Source organism: Anastrepha obliqua, chromosome 1, assembly GCF_027943255.1.
Source record: "Anastrepha obliqua isolate idAnaObli1 chromosome 1, idAnaObli1_1.0, whole genome shotgun sequence".
Taxonomy (NCBI): domain Eukaryota; kingdom Metazoa; phylum Arthropoda; class Insecta; order Diptera; family Tephritidae; genus Anastrepha; species Anastrepha obliqua.
The window spans coordinates 171,759,076-171,774,091 of record NC_072892.1 but is presented as its reverse complement, the minus strand read 5'-3'; the positions used below and the strand labels follow the sequence as shown (position 1 = coordinate 171,774,091).

The window sequence follows — 15,016 nt, the reverse complement described above, 5'->3', positions numbered from 1 at the left end:
GGTCAAACACTCAATGAGGGGTGTAAGCTCCAAAACGTCTTTGTGCAGCTAAAAACACTCATCTAATTACCCGAGAATGTTCGACATCGGAAAGCTGCACTCGAAACAGACAGCCAGAAGATTCGCCACTTGAGTCTCACTTCAACTCTGAGGGAGCACTTCCCACCAATCCGGCATCCAGGAGCAATGGAGCATATTTCTTTCTTGTTCTTTGCGTTCCGCCGTCGAAGAAGAAATCGGATTTCGGCGAGCCCGGACAAATAACTCTTACGACGAAAAATGTTATGCTGGCGCGCAAAGAAAGGATGCTGCCTATAGAACTACGCTGCGATCGCGCGCAAACCGACGCATGTGGGATCGCTACCGAGAGCTAACAAAAGGAAAGGAGACATATTATCCGAAAGAAGAAACGAGAGTCCGAAATACGTGAGTGCGCGAAGCTTGAAATGCTAGGCAATAAGAAAAACGCCCGAAAATTCTACCAGAAAGTTACAACAACGACGGCGATCTCGCGACGGACATCCTCAAATTATGGCGGAAATCCTTCTCGAGCTTGTGAAATAGTGTCAACTGCGCATGCCACAGAGAATATGAAGGTTCCTCAACCCGACGATGACGAGGTGAGAATAGCGATAGCGCGGCTAAAGAGCAACAATGTCGCGGATTATCGCGCCAATCAAAAATACGAGGTTAAATGAAGTGCGCAACTGCTTCGACACATTAGTGATTTTGTTTTGGTATCATATACTTTTGGTTTCGTGAAAACTTGTATCTGGTTTTGTGCCGCATAATCGCCAATTGCGAGAAGTGTTGATTTTCCTCTTTCATTCGAAAAAAACGGCGGCTGAAGCGCATCGAGAGCTACAAAAAGTTTATGGAGATGCTACTTTAAGTGAAGCAACGTGCCGGGATTGGCTCCGTCGCTTTAAAGGCGGTAATTTTAATGTTGACGACCGTCCGCGTGAAGGAACGCCAAAAACCTTCGAAGACGCTGAATTGGAGGCACTGCTCAATGAGGATCCATGTCAAACACAAGAAGAGCTGGCTTCAGTATTAGAACTTACCCGCCAATCCACTTCCAAGCGATTGCATGCATGGGGGATTGTTTACAAAGAGGGAACTTGGGTTCCTATCGAGTTAAAACCAAGGGATGTTGAAAGTAGTTTTTTCGTTTTTTCGCCTGTGAACAACTTCTCCAGCGGCACGAAAGCAAAAAGGAAGGGTTTTCTTCATCGCATCGTGACGCATCGGGTGATGAAAAATGGATTCATTACAGCAATCCAAAGAAAAGAAAGTCATGGGGACTGCCCGGTCATGCTTCTACGTCATCGCCTCGGCCGAACATTCAAGGTGCGAAAGTTATGCTATGTGTTTGGTGGGACCAACTTGGTGTTATTTACTATGAGCTGTTAAAACCAAGCGAAACCATCACTGGGGATCGGTATCGACTTCAATTGATGCGATTGAGCCGAGTACTGCGCGAGAAGCAGCCGCAATACGCGGAGAGGCATGAAAAAGTGATTCTATAGCAATGACAACGCTCGGACTCACGTTGCCAACCCCTTTAAAACCTAAATACTGGAATGACTGAAATGATAAATTTCTTGTTTAGTAAAAAGTTGTTAAAAAAACAATTGGCTGATTAATTTTGCGCCACCTTGTACTGCCACACGTGCACACATACATACGGATCGCACATATACATATGCATATATGTGTACAGGGTGCGCCATCTTTTATGTCGGTTTGAAAACATTGAATAACTTTGAGAAAAAACAACTGATTTGTATAAGGGAGGTATTTTTGTTTGGTTTGGTTATTTACAATTAATTAAAACTATTTTTTGAATATAATATCAAGTGGCCACCTTTATTAGCAATCACAAACTGCGATCTTTTTTCTGCGTTCGTCATGCACCTTGTCAAGCATTTCGGGTTTTATAGCGTGAATTTCGGCACGAATGTTTGCCTTAAGCTGGTCAATAGTCTGCGGCTTGTTGGCGTGAACCTTACTTTTCAGATAACCGCACAAAAATAAGTCCTGGGGGTTAAGTTAGGTGATCTGGGGGGCCAGTCGGTGTCACCTCTTTTTGACATAAGACGTCACAGGAATTTTGGTTGCAGAAATTCAATTGCATTCGCAGTGTGGCATAACGCACCGTCCTGTTGAAACCAGTAATCGTCTAAACCTTTCTCACGCATTTGCGGGCTGACATAATGAGCCATTATCCATCGATATTGGTTTCCATCTACCGTTTCATTTTTTCGGTAAAAATATAGCCCAATGATGGCCATGCAATGGCTTTTCATGGATCTCGTGTAGAGTCTTAGTTTCTAAAATGCGGCAATTTCGTTTATTCACGCTGCCAAAGAGGTTAAATTAGGCCTCATCAGTCGCGTTGTTTCGGTGTAAAGGGATCCATGGTTGAAATTACACTGAATTGACGTATCGAAAACAAGTATGTTGAAGCATTTACATACCGACATAAAAGATGGCGCACCCTGTATATGCCTAACAATTTCGATTCGTCTTGTCTTGCGATGAGTCTTTGCCGCTTTCACATTTGGCGATTAAAAGCACTGAGTTATTCCAGGTAGCAATACAGCCGCAAGGCTTTTATGCTTTTGCATACGCAGATGGCCAAGAATAATCAGGATTCGTGCGTGCAAATGTCGTTGATTAATACATAAACTGTTCTTCTCAGCAAAAAGCTGAGAGCTGAAAGATGAAAGCTAAAGTCTGCATGCGGCAGCCAAAGTGGATCAAAATGCGCTCTAGGATAAACGAAGGGTAACTAGAAGTAAAAAGCACTGAAAGCCAAATTAAACTTCTTGAAGTGTAATTTCTGAAATTCTCGTGAATCTCGGTAGGCAATGGGAAACATTCAAGTGCATTTCTGCTACGGAAAATCTCCTCATAAAATACTACCTTCGGAGGCGGCATACAACTCTAGGTTACTCTATTTGTGGAACAACATCAAGACGCATACCGCAAAGAGGAGGAGCAGCTCGGGCCAATAGAAAGCCGCACTAAGAAGATTTACATAAACAAAAGATCTTTACTTTCAGTCTGCAAAAATTCAGATACTTTATTTAAAAATTGCGAAAAAACGCATACAAAAATTCAGGGAGAGAATTTTAAGCTGCATAAAACACGATTTTGTGCAGACTCGGCTGAATTGAAGTTACGACTACTACACGAAAATATTATATGATGCATAAGAGGTTTTTTTGTACATTGACGATTCTTACCCAGTGTTCCTCAATAGTGCCTGGTATATAAAGGGTGATTTTTTTGCTATTATCTTTTTAAACAGTTGGTTTCACTGTCAAACATCTTCAGTTTGGTCTATAATTTAACAATGAATCGTCTTATAAACGAACAACGCTTGCAAATCATTGAATTTTACTATAAAAATGCGCGTTCTGTTAAGAAAGTTTATCGCGCGCTTCTTCCATTTTATGGTCAGTTTAATCGACCCACTGAAGCGGCTATTCGAGCTATTGTGACTAAATTTAGAAGCAAATTTACATTATTGGGCATCAAACCACCAACTCGCTTACGTAGAGTGCGAACTGAAGAAAATATCGCAGCTGTATCGGCCAGTGTTAATGATGACCATCAATTATCGATTCGTCGCCGTTCGCCGCAATTGGGCCTTTGTTACTCAACAACCTGGAAAATTTTGCGAAAGGATTTAGGTGTGAAGCCTTTCAAAATACAGCTGGTGCAAGTATTGAAGCCGAACGACCTATCGCAACGCAGAATTTGTGGTGAATGGGCTCCTGGAAAGTTGGCCGAAGATCCACTTTTTTATCGAAAAATTGTGTTCAGCGACGAAGCTCATTTTTGGAGGAAAGGGTACGTAAATAAGCAGAATTGTCGATTTTGGAGTGAAGATCAGCCAGAAGAATTGCAAGAGCTACCAATGTATCCATTATCCAGAAAAGGTCACAGTTTGGTGCAGTATATGGGCTGGAGGTATCATTGGACCGTATTTTTTCAAAGATGCTGCGAATCGTAACGTAACTGTGAATAGTGAGCGCTACCGTGAAATGATATCCCACTTTTGTTTGCCCAAAATGCAAGAGCTTGACTTGCATGTCATGTGGTTTTAGCAAGACGGTGTCACATGCCACACAGCACGCGTAACAATGGACTTGTTGAGAGGCGAGTTCGGTGAACATTTTATTTCACGTTCGGGACTTGTCAATTGGCCACCCAGATCGTGCGATACAACGCCTTTAGATTATTTTTTGTGGGGCTACATTACAGCTCATGTCTATTCAGACAAGCCTGCTTCAATTAACGCATTGGAAGACAACATTAAATCATTTATATTATATGTGAGATACTGGCCAAAACATTGGAAAGAGTATGCCAGAATTGGACTAAGCGGATGGACCATTTGAAGCGCAGTCGAGGTCAACATTTGCATGAAATAATCTTCAAACATTAAATTATATGGACTGTACTATCGACTTAAATAACAATTGCATGCATGTTTCTGAATTTTACTTGTGTTTTTGAAGTGAAAACTTCTTTAGAATCGTTAAGAGTGATTTGAGAAAAAGTGAAACGAAAAAAGCGGCCTTCTTGGCTAAGAATATTACATATAAACGTAGCGACGAACTAAATAACTTTTAGGCCAGCGCCGACAGCATGGCGCGATAGCCGAGCGGCTAGCAATGTGAGCTTCCGATCCAAAATTCTTGGTTCGAATCACAAGAAAAAAAATTTTTTTTTGAAATTTGCCTTGTAGGACATTTCTGATTATTTATTGAAAACAGTTTTTTGGCTTTTCTATTTTTGGTTTAGATACTGAAAGTCAGTTTAAGTGAATCGGTATAAATATTTCGTATATTAATTTTTGTGAGCGTGTAATTCTCAAAAGGTTTATTAGAAAATGTATTGACAAGGTAGTTTGTTGGTTGTGTATGGTTATCGCTTCTCGGCCTTATGGCTAAGATCAAAGTGTATCAGCTTAACATCTGATAGATCCTCCATCGGAGGACAACTAATGTTAAGCTGATTTTAATATATCTAGCGAACCGTCACTCTCGAAAAGAGTGCGGGAATTTTTTTTATGTATCACCCCGGGGGGGAAATGTCCCCCCGGGGAAAACGGTCTTAAAGCCCACTTTATCTATCTGTTCTTATCAGCTTAACATCTGATAGATCCTCCATCGGAGGACAACAAATGTTAAACTGATTTTTGGAAATGGGCGGAGTGTTTTAGGGGCTTGCTCCACCTCTGCCACGGGTTGGCCCGGTATTGCAGTACCGCCGGGATTTTGGCCCAAATTATTGAATAAATACAAGAAGAAATATACTAATACATTTAGCTTTGGTGGGAAGAGACATAAATTTTTATATGAATACAAGTAGACGAAAATGGAAGAAATTTGTAAGTCTGTTTCTTCGGTCCGTTTGGGTATTTTTTTTGACAACATCGAAACCAAAGCATTTGTATCATATTTTATCTATCACAAGCCACTCGTATCATTTGTTGAAATTGGAAACATTGAGGATGAATAATAATAAAATGAAGAAAATAAAATATGAACTTTATAGCAATATTATAATGAACCTATAATTATCCCGCTCCTAATGCTGCTTTCGTCTTATTCTCTCTCAGTTTGTTTTACGGAAGGTTTCACTTCTATCGCGTCTAACCGTTAGACTGGTATTTTCCTTGTTTTTCGAAAAACTTTCCTATAGCTCTTAAAGAATCACCCTTTATATGCTCACTTAAGTAAGAGAGAGCCAGATGCCGAACGTTGCCGTACGTGTGGGCGTCTTTGTCGTTCGTTTCGCGCTCTTGCTTGGAGTTCAAGCAAGGTAACGCCGCATGAGCAAAATAACGCCGGATGAGCAAGGTAACGCCGCATTTTTTGGTGCGTGAAGCCGGCTACATCGAATTATAAGACGTTATCACGTCAATAATGCCTTGGAAAAGTCATTCACAACTCGAGCTACTGATGGACTATATTTTTCCTATTGATTAGATCATATCCATTATGGCTTTGCGGTGATATTAAATTTAGGCACATTGCATTTAAATTTTTCGTTTCTGGTCTAATTCTCGTATAATTTAGAGCGTACTTCACTTGCCGGCTAAAAATTTTCTACGACTCGAGCCGATACAAAAATACGTAAAATAATAAAAATATACTCGTAAAAAGGAAACAACAATTCGTAGTCTTTACTTGTAGCCCGAGGCGAATAAATGAAATGAGACCCAATCCAGCCAACTACCTGAAGTCAACAATAAATCAAGTTTCGTTGTATGGAGGAAAATAACTAGCAGCTCCATTAACACAAAGTTCCCGAAACAATAAGAAACACATAAAGAAATATTGAGCCACTAGGCTTTCGCTGTACTGTGCGGCAGGCAAGTGCAGTGCACAAACGAAAACAAGAAAGCTAAACTGGCTTCAAAATCACAAACCGTAAATATTATTGCATGACTTGATTAAATTCGCTAGCCAAACAGCAAACAAGCCGACACGACACAGGTGAAGTCAAGTCCGACCGTAAAGATATACAAGCAAGAATAAAAGTCATAGCCAAACTTGGCAAACGAAGTGGCCGCACTTTATGAATCTGAGAGTGGATGGTTGAAACGCGATGGCAAAGAAGTCGCGCAGACAACTGAGCGAGAGGTGATGCCTAGTACACCGTGCACGTGTGAGCTGTTTGCGTGAGAGCTTGATTTTTTTTTTTTGGTTTTTTTTTCATTATTTTAGTACACTTGAAGTAGTCACTTGCAGAGTTGGCGGACAAAACAACAATTTTGACTTTTGGTTTATTGGCGTGGCTTTTCGTTTTTCTGTTTTTCTGTTTTTTTTTTCTATTTTTTCAGTTTTTTCTAATTTTTGGTTTTTCTATTTTTTCTTCTTTTGTCGTTTTTTTTTTATTTTTTCTTCTTCTTTCTTTTCTACAACAAGCTTCTCTTTCAGCCTTACTAAAACAGCCATTAAAAAGCTGTGCTTCAATGTGCCATAATGAGCCTGTTCGCTCGAACGCTCAATGTTGTATTTATCGAAGCATAACGTAAGGCGCTATGTGAATTGTTATGGAATGCCTGGTGAATGGGTATGAAAAAAGAAGCATTTTGAGGTAATATTAAAGTGTCTAGTGCAGTAAGTGTGAAGTGTGTATACACACATTTGCAACTGTGTGATTTTGTGAGTGTATTAGTGAAAGGATGCCCACATAAGAAAAACATAAATCGCGCTTTTGCTATTACCGCCAACTTATCAACTCTATCTTTTGAGTGCACGTAAGTGTGAATCATTTTCTATGTGTGTGTGTGTCTGCTTTCGGGTACATGTATGTGTGTGTGTGCATGTGGCGCTGCGCTATTCAAAGCTGCTATAAAGCATCAATTTATTGCCTCTACCGCACAGTGCGAGCGCTCAGCATATAAAATTCGCGCGCCATTTACACTTAGGCGATGACTTACAAGAATAAAAAAAAACAGCAAACAAAACTAAAAAATCATTAAAAAAAGATTTAAATAGCCAAAAGTAAACGAAAAAATATAAATAGAGAAAAAGGCGAGCGAAGAGCGCGGTAATGGTAACCAGCAAGTGGCGCATTAATGCAAGTTTTCAACACCGCAAAATTTTCAACAGCAACACTTACAAAGTCTGTGCGTAGTTGTGTGCGTTGTTGGGCTCTGGGTATGGCTGTGTGGGTGCGTCCGTGGGTGTTCGTCAAAAGTTGTTGAAAGGATTTAAAATTCAGCGAAGCCGAACTGCGCCACAGTTTGCGCTTTCCTTACACCTTTTGCGCGATTGTTGGCTTTACTCTTCGCGCTTACACGCGCCCACTACCCTTTTACCTCTTTTCCACTTTTCTCGTTTTACAAAACTTCACTGCTTTTGTTGGCGGAGTAGGAAATACTTTATGCGCTACTAAAGCGCGTTTATGCGCTATTCACGTTTCATAGTGCATTCTGATGGTTGCGCATAGTTGTAGTGGTGGGCTTTTATGCAGAAGTCGTTACTGTTGTTGGCAGCTACTGCTGCTGATGCTGCTGCTGTTGCTGTTGTTGTTGACTTTGGCTGCAATTGTTAAAATGTGCTTAAGCCATTTTCAAACAGAATCAAGTGTAAAGTTTTCATAAACTTTTGCAACTCTCTGTAATGCGAGATGATGGATGAGCTGATGCGATGGTCGTGCATACACGCACACATGCGCGCGTGTTAAGGTAATCATAGCCTCACGCATCCTGTATGCAGTTATGAGTAAAACCTGTCGAAAAATGTAAATTTTAAGAAAGGAGACGTTATGTGCTGGCCACTTTTTGCGGCGTGCTTCAAGAACGCCATTGCTTATTCTGATAAATTTGGACTTTACAAAATGTATCAAAGTGGTCGCGAATGGCCGCAAGTGGTCGCGTCCGGTTATGAATGAAATTGATTAGAGCTGAGTACGTCAACTACCATAATTAATGAAACCATCACACGCGAGTAGAGAGTTGTGAGCATTTAAGGTTCGATTGATCGAAAGGAATCTGATTTGGCATCATTTATTAAAGGCATCCATTATTCTTGGTAGGGTGGGCTTAACTAAGAATTATGCTCAAATATCTGGCAGTGATAATTGATGGTGTATTCGGTTTGGGGCTATATTTGACATATGCAAACCAAAACGCGTCGGGAATATACAATGTAGTCTCAAGAATGCTTCCAAATTTTCGGGGTCTCGATGCAGCAAGCATGCAACCCCCTAATCTTGGCAAAATTTGTTGAGATAAAACCCTATAAAAGACCGCACAAAGCTATTTTTGGGCTTTGAACAGTGACATCGACTACATTCCACCAGTTACAACAGAGGAAGTCTTAAGCACGTGGAGGCGTATAAAAGACACCCAGGCACCAGGCCCAGACGGCGCTTCGAACTTTGAGTTTAAGGCAGCAGTGCAGGGGACGCCAGAAATCTTCGCGAATATCTGTGAATCATGTGTTAATGAAGGGACGTTCCGGCGCAGATGGAAATTGCAACGACTAGTGCTGTTACTCAAAGCAGGCAAGCAACCAAATCAGTCCTCGGCATACAGACCCCTGTGTATGCTAAACATGGTGGGTAAAGTGTTTGAGCGCATAATTTGTGACCGGATACAAAGCTATGTAAAATGCCCAATAGGCTTATCTGACAAACAATTTGCCTTCAGACGGGCTAGATCAACTGCGGATGGTATTAGAACGGAGACAAATACAGGGTTTGATTGAAAAGTAATGAGCCTTATTTTTTTTAAGCAGTTTCATTAAACCTTTTGGCTTATACAACTAATATTCTTCAAAATAGGACCCTTGAGCGTCAATACACCGCTGGTAGCGGTCGTTCCACTGCAGGAAAATTGTTTAAACTCATCCGCCGGAATCGCGTTCAATTCGGCTGTCACAGTTTTTTGGATCGCCTCGATGGAGTCGAAACGTATCCCCTTCGGCTTTCTTTTCAGGCGCGGGAACAAGAAGAAGTCTGAAGGGGGCAGGTTTCATCTCCTGTGATACAATTGTCTAAAGTATTATCCCGTTCGTCACTTTCCAATACTTCACGACTCTATTCCACACGCAATTGCTTTTGTTCATCAGTCAAAACCGTTGGAACCAATTTGGCACACACTTTGCGCATTTCAAGTTTTCCGGTCACGATTTCACGCACATTCCTCTCGGCCTTCCTTAAACGACTTGGGCTGCCGTCTTAACTAGGCACTGGACAAAGATTGGTCTTCGTAACCTTTCTGGAGTAGCCTAATGGTTTCGGTACTCGTTTTGTTTAGCGTTACGCAAAATTTGATCGAGTAACGTTGCTTCAACGATCGCTGCATTTTCGCCACTGCAAAATCCTAACACACTTTTAAAACAGGTTTCACGCGCGGAGCGATGGCGACTGCACCGCTGTTGCCAGCGAACTGGGATCGGTTTCTAGTGAAAGGGGAAGGTCCAACGATCATTTTTCCCCACCAGCCGATTCGGTTGATCGCTTGGCAGACGCTCCGCGCGGGAAGGCTCATTACTTTTCAATCAAACCCTGTATAGCTCTCGACGCCATTAGCGGAGGACACACACGCATGAAGTTCTGTGCAATAATCACGGTAGACGTCAAAAATACGTTCAATTCGGCGAGTTTGTCAAACATTTTGCTGTCTTTTAGAAATCTTCAAGTCCAAAGCAGCGGCAGCCAACGGTGCCCTTTTAAGAATTCTTCCAAACATAGGCGGAGCGCAAGGCACCAGAAGACACCTCCTGGCCAGTGTGGGGGATTCAGTTATCCTGCTCCTATATGGGCAGGAGCTAGACCATCGAGTGAGACCAGTAGCTCAAGTGCACCGACGAAATGCCCTAAGAGTCACGTGCGTATACAGGACCGTATCAGACGACGCGGTTTGTGTCATCGTTGGAAAGCTCCCAATAGATATAGTTGGGCGGAAAATGGGACAACTTTATGACAGACAAGGAGTAAAGCCGACAACTGAAGCGAAATCTGCAGAACGTCTGCATTCGTTAGAAAAGTGGCAAAGCAGCTGAGACTCTTCTGTTCACGGACGTTGAATCTATAGACTTATCCCCAAAATTCGCCACTGAGTGACCAGAAGACACGGAGACGTAAACGACTATTTAACCCAAATATTGAGCGGTCACGGATGTTTCTTGGAGTATCTCCATCGTTTTCACATGGAGGACACTTCGTTCTGTCCAAGCTGTAACAATGCAAAAGAAACAATGCAATTCAAAAGCGAAAACATGAATAAAGAAATCCATTGCTTATACTTTATTTCCTAGTTCAACTAAAGGGGTTTGCAATAAGAGGTGTTGTTTTTATATTCAAAGAAAAATGCTATTTTTTAATACATATAAATGATCGGATGTTTATTTCATTATAAAGAGGAAGGTATGCCATCAATAGTGGTATATAACATCAAGTAAATGACCACCACTTCTCTAAATAATAATAAATAAAATTTTTTTACGAAAATTCAATGAAAGTGGTTTAATAAAATTTAAGCTTGAGAAAATTTCAGATAGGCTTGCTATCATCGTAGTAAAAGTTTACTTTATAATAATTTTTTATTTTAGTATTATTATTACTATTTAGCTTTATCATTAAAACACAATATTAAATATTTGGCATTTCATTCGAAGTCTGAATGTATCTACAGCACCATCCAAATAAGTCGCACTCCTCTTTCAGTGTGGCCTCGAAATTTTCCTTACTATTGAAGTGTTCGGGAGAGAACTTTTGACGCAGAACAGCTAAGGCTGTCGAGCATTTAGAAGACTTATTTACATATGTATTTATATCGGTGCAAACATACATAGGGAACCGCGGCCATTCGACATGACAAAAATACACGATTAACCAAATATTGGCAATTATTTTTTTAAGAAATATTCCAGTATTGACTATTTTCGAATCGTCGTCAGTGATGTCTGCAATCTTAGATAGAGAGTTTTGTCAACGTTGGCATATGGATGGCTCCATTAATGAATGAAAGTACTTTGCTCTTAGAAATATCAGCTCCTGAAGTTATGAATGAAGTTTTTTTTGTTGTGCTTTACAATATTTGAAACGGTTCAGGCCGCTACGCCTGCGCCTATGAATGTATTTTGTTCTTGTAGTCAGTCGCTAGCCTTAGAATTTTAGCACTTATGAATGTATTTTGTTTTTGTAGTCAGAAAATCTATCTACAGCCATCCAGTGCTGTTGATGTAGTGGAAGAGAGAAAAGGGATCTCGGCTGGAGAATTTCTTCAAGCCATCCGCAAAGGGCACTCTAATGAATCTTATGCGCCTAGCCACCAGAGCCAGACATTTGCAGCAGAGAAAGTGCTCAACAGTGTACCTCTCTACAGAATCCCCACAGCTTCTGCAATAGGGGTTGTTGATCACCCAGTGACCAGTGAACACCGCAATGAGTTTGGATATAGAATGGCGGGGATTCCCATCACCCTAAGCGTTCTGTTTCTATCGTATTGGGGACACAGTGTTCTCGTAATAGAACACGATGAGACAGACCTCCATCTATCTTGCGCTTTTTTTACAAAGAAATTGTGTAGTTTCCCTTTAACAACGGTTAAGGGGACAGCTGAAACCGGTTCTGTCAACCCCTTCCTGGCAAGCTCATCAGCAATTTCATTTCCCTCTATATTTCTGTGCCCGGGACCCAGATAAGGGAGATGTTTTCTGCTCGATCGAGATGTTTGAGTTCCTCCTTACAGGAGTTCGCCAGCTGAGAGCTACAATACGGCAACGACAGGGCCTTGATTGCAGTTTGACCGTTGGAAATAATATTAATGTCTCCCTCCCAACAGCTATTCCTAAGCATTCTGCATGCTTGCAGGATCGCGAAGACCTCTGCTTGAAAAACGCTGCTCATTTCCGGCAGTTTAAAGGATACCGAAATGCTGGCTGATTTAGAAAAAACTCCCGCTCCCACTCCATATTCCATCTTGGATCCGTTAGTGAAAACAGAGGTACCTATATCCTTGCCGACTCCCCCTCCTTCCAGTCTTGCCTGCTCGGAAAAATAGCCCTTGCACAACCCTCAAATCCCAGCTTGCGGATGGTGAGATCAGTGCAAAGAACAGAGAAGGAAAGGGAGATCTGCTTCAAGATGCTGCTATGTCCTACAGGAAATTGTCTACAGAGGCCAAGCTCCTTCAACTTAATAGTGCTCTGAGCAGCAATGGACTTAACTTGCAAATCCATAGGAAGTAAGTGCAGAAAGTGCAGTTATAATTTAGGAAAAACTTAACTTGCGACAAGTTGAATAACTAAAATATTTTCATAATTTATGATATAAAATTTTATTAATTAAACCACTAAAAAATTAAAGCATAATATACTTAAATGCTTCTTGCCAACGCTGTAGTAACCCAACCCCTTAAGTGATTCGCAGTCGTCTTTATAATATTAGTTCTGAACCAGAAAGCTTAGTAGCGCTATTTCGCACTTCCCTGCAGAGTAATTATGATGTGCTCGTGCCTGTATTTCCCCACTCGCATTGAATCATCCCGAAGTGTTGAGTGTAGATAGCGAGAAATTGTAACTCCTTGCGATACTAATTTTTTGTTTCTTCATTTTTATTGTCTCTCTAAAAACACCTTTGTTATTAGTGTTGTTGCTGGTGGTGTCGTCACCTAACAGTTACCGCCTGTTTATGCAACACTTAGCATTACAACCGCGACGCGCCGTCATCTGCCACAGCGCCACTTCAAGTGAACTCAGCATAGACTAGTACGAGTAGCTTTCGGGGTTCGCAATATTCCACATATACGCGCACATACATTGTTGTTTTTGTTATTGTGAAAGTCTTCTAAATCATGCTTACCGTAAATGCGCTGCGCAGGAAGCGATTGTTCGCTTGCTCAGACGAGCGTCGTCAAGTGAAATAGCAGGAAGCTTGCGGCGTAACGATAAATAAAATACACTTTTATTGCACTTTTTAAGCGTGAATAATGGCAGCCGCCACCGGTTTGGTGCAGTTCGTTAGAAGCAAAACTGTATGGTGTCAACAAAAAAAGATGAAGAAAATATTAAAGAAAAACTAAGTAAAAGCATTTTGCCGTCGTCGAACAGTAAGTGGCGTATGATCGGGAAATTGTGAAAGAAATTATTTTTTTAGAGATTTTTTATACATCCATAATTTGTTAAATAACTATAGTGCAGGGAATTACCGGCAACATTTAGCAATTTATTAGTTTTTTATATAATTGTTATAATTTTTTAATCAAAATTTGGCTCATTCCTCCTAAAAAACCATATAAATTCATGTCTTAGGGTTTTTCCAAATTAAAAAAAAAAAACTTGAAAAATTTTCAACATTTTATCAGAATCTTTAAAAAAGTTTTAATTGTGTAGTTTTTAATTTTAGTATAATTTTGCGCAATTAAGTTCTCGCTCTTTTTTTGATGAAAATACAACTTTATTCTCCAAAACTGGTTACAAGTAAATCATTAAAAGTATTTCCCATCGCTGGCTACTACTTTTTCCCATCTTTTTGGTAGATCTTGAATACCGCCGCGGTAAAACTGTTCATCTGTTCAGGCAATCCACGGATCAAGTCATTTTTTGATGTCTTCATATGAATGGAACTGCTGGTCAGCTAGACCATTTGCCATCGATCGGAACAGATGATAATTGGACGGCGCAATATCTGGAGAATATGGCGGGTGGGGTTGGATTTCCCATTTCAGAGCTTCCAAGTAGGTTTTAGCGAGTATGGCAACGTGAGGCCGAGCATTGTCATGCTATAGAATCACTTTTTCATGCCTGTGCGCGCTTCTCGCCCAGTGCTCGCCTCACTCGCATTAATTGAAGTCGATACCGATGAAGTCGATACCGATCGTCAGTGCTGGTTTCGCTTAGTTTTAACAATTCATAATAAATAACACCAACTTGGTCCCACCAAATACATAGCATAACCTTCGTAGCGTGAATATTCGGGCGAGGTGACGACGTAGAAGTATGATCGGGCAGTCCCCATGACTTTCTTTTCTTTGGAGTGCTGCGATGAATACAATTTTCATCGCACGTCACGATGCACCCCTTCCTTTTTTGCTGCTGCAGCAGTTGTTCACAGGCGAGAAAACGACGTTCAACATCCCTTGGTTTCAACTCATAAGGAACCCAAGTCTCATGTTTCTGAATCATTCCCAAAGCATGCAATCGCTTGGATTGGTGGGTAACTCCTAATACTGAAGGAAGCTCTTTTTGCGTTTGCCCTCCAATTCAGCGTATTCGAAGGTTTTGGGCTCTCCTTCACGCGGACAGTCGTCAACATTAAAATCACCGTCCTTGAAGCGACGGAACCAAACTCGGTACGTTGTTTCACTTAAAGCAGCATCTTCATAAACTTTTTGTAGCTCTCGATGCGCTTCAGCCACCGCTTTTTTCGAATGGAAGAGGAAAATTAACACTTCCCGCAAATGACGATTATTCGGCACAAAATCAGACATTTTCACAAAACCAAAAGTATATGATACCAAAACTAAATCAGTAAT

General features: G+C 41.0%; 2 pseudogenes; both read left to right on the top strand.

Annotated features, from left to right (window-relative positions):
* Window positions 1-4,943: 4,943 nt before the first annotated feature.
* LOC129236591 (U2 spliceosomal RNA) lies at window positions 4,944-5,056 on the top strand (annotated as a pseudogene).
* An 80-nt stretch (window positions 5,057-5,136) lies between these two features.
* LOC129236655 (U2 spliceosomal RNA) lies at window positions 5,137-5,308 on the top strand (annotated as a pseudogene).
* The last annotated feature ends 9,708 nt before the right edge of the window (window positions 5,309-15,016 follow it).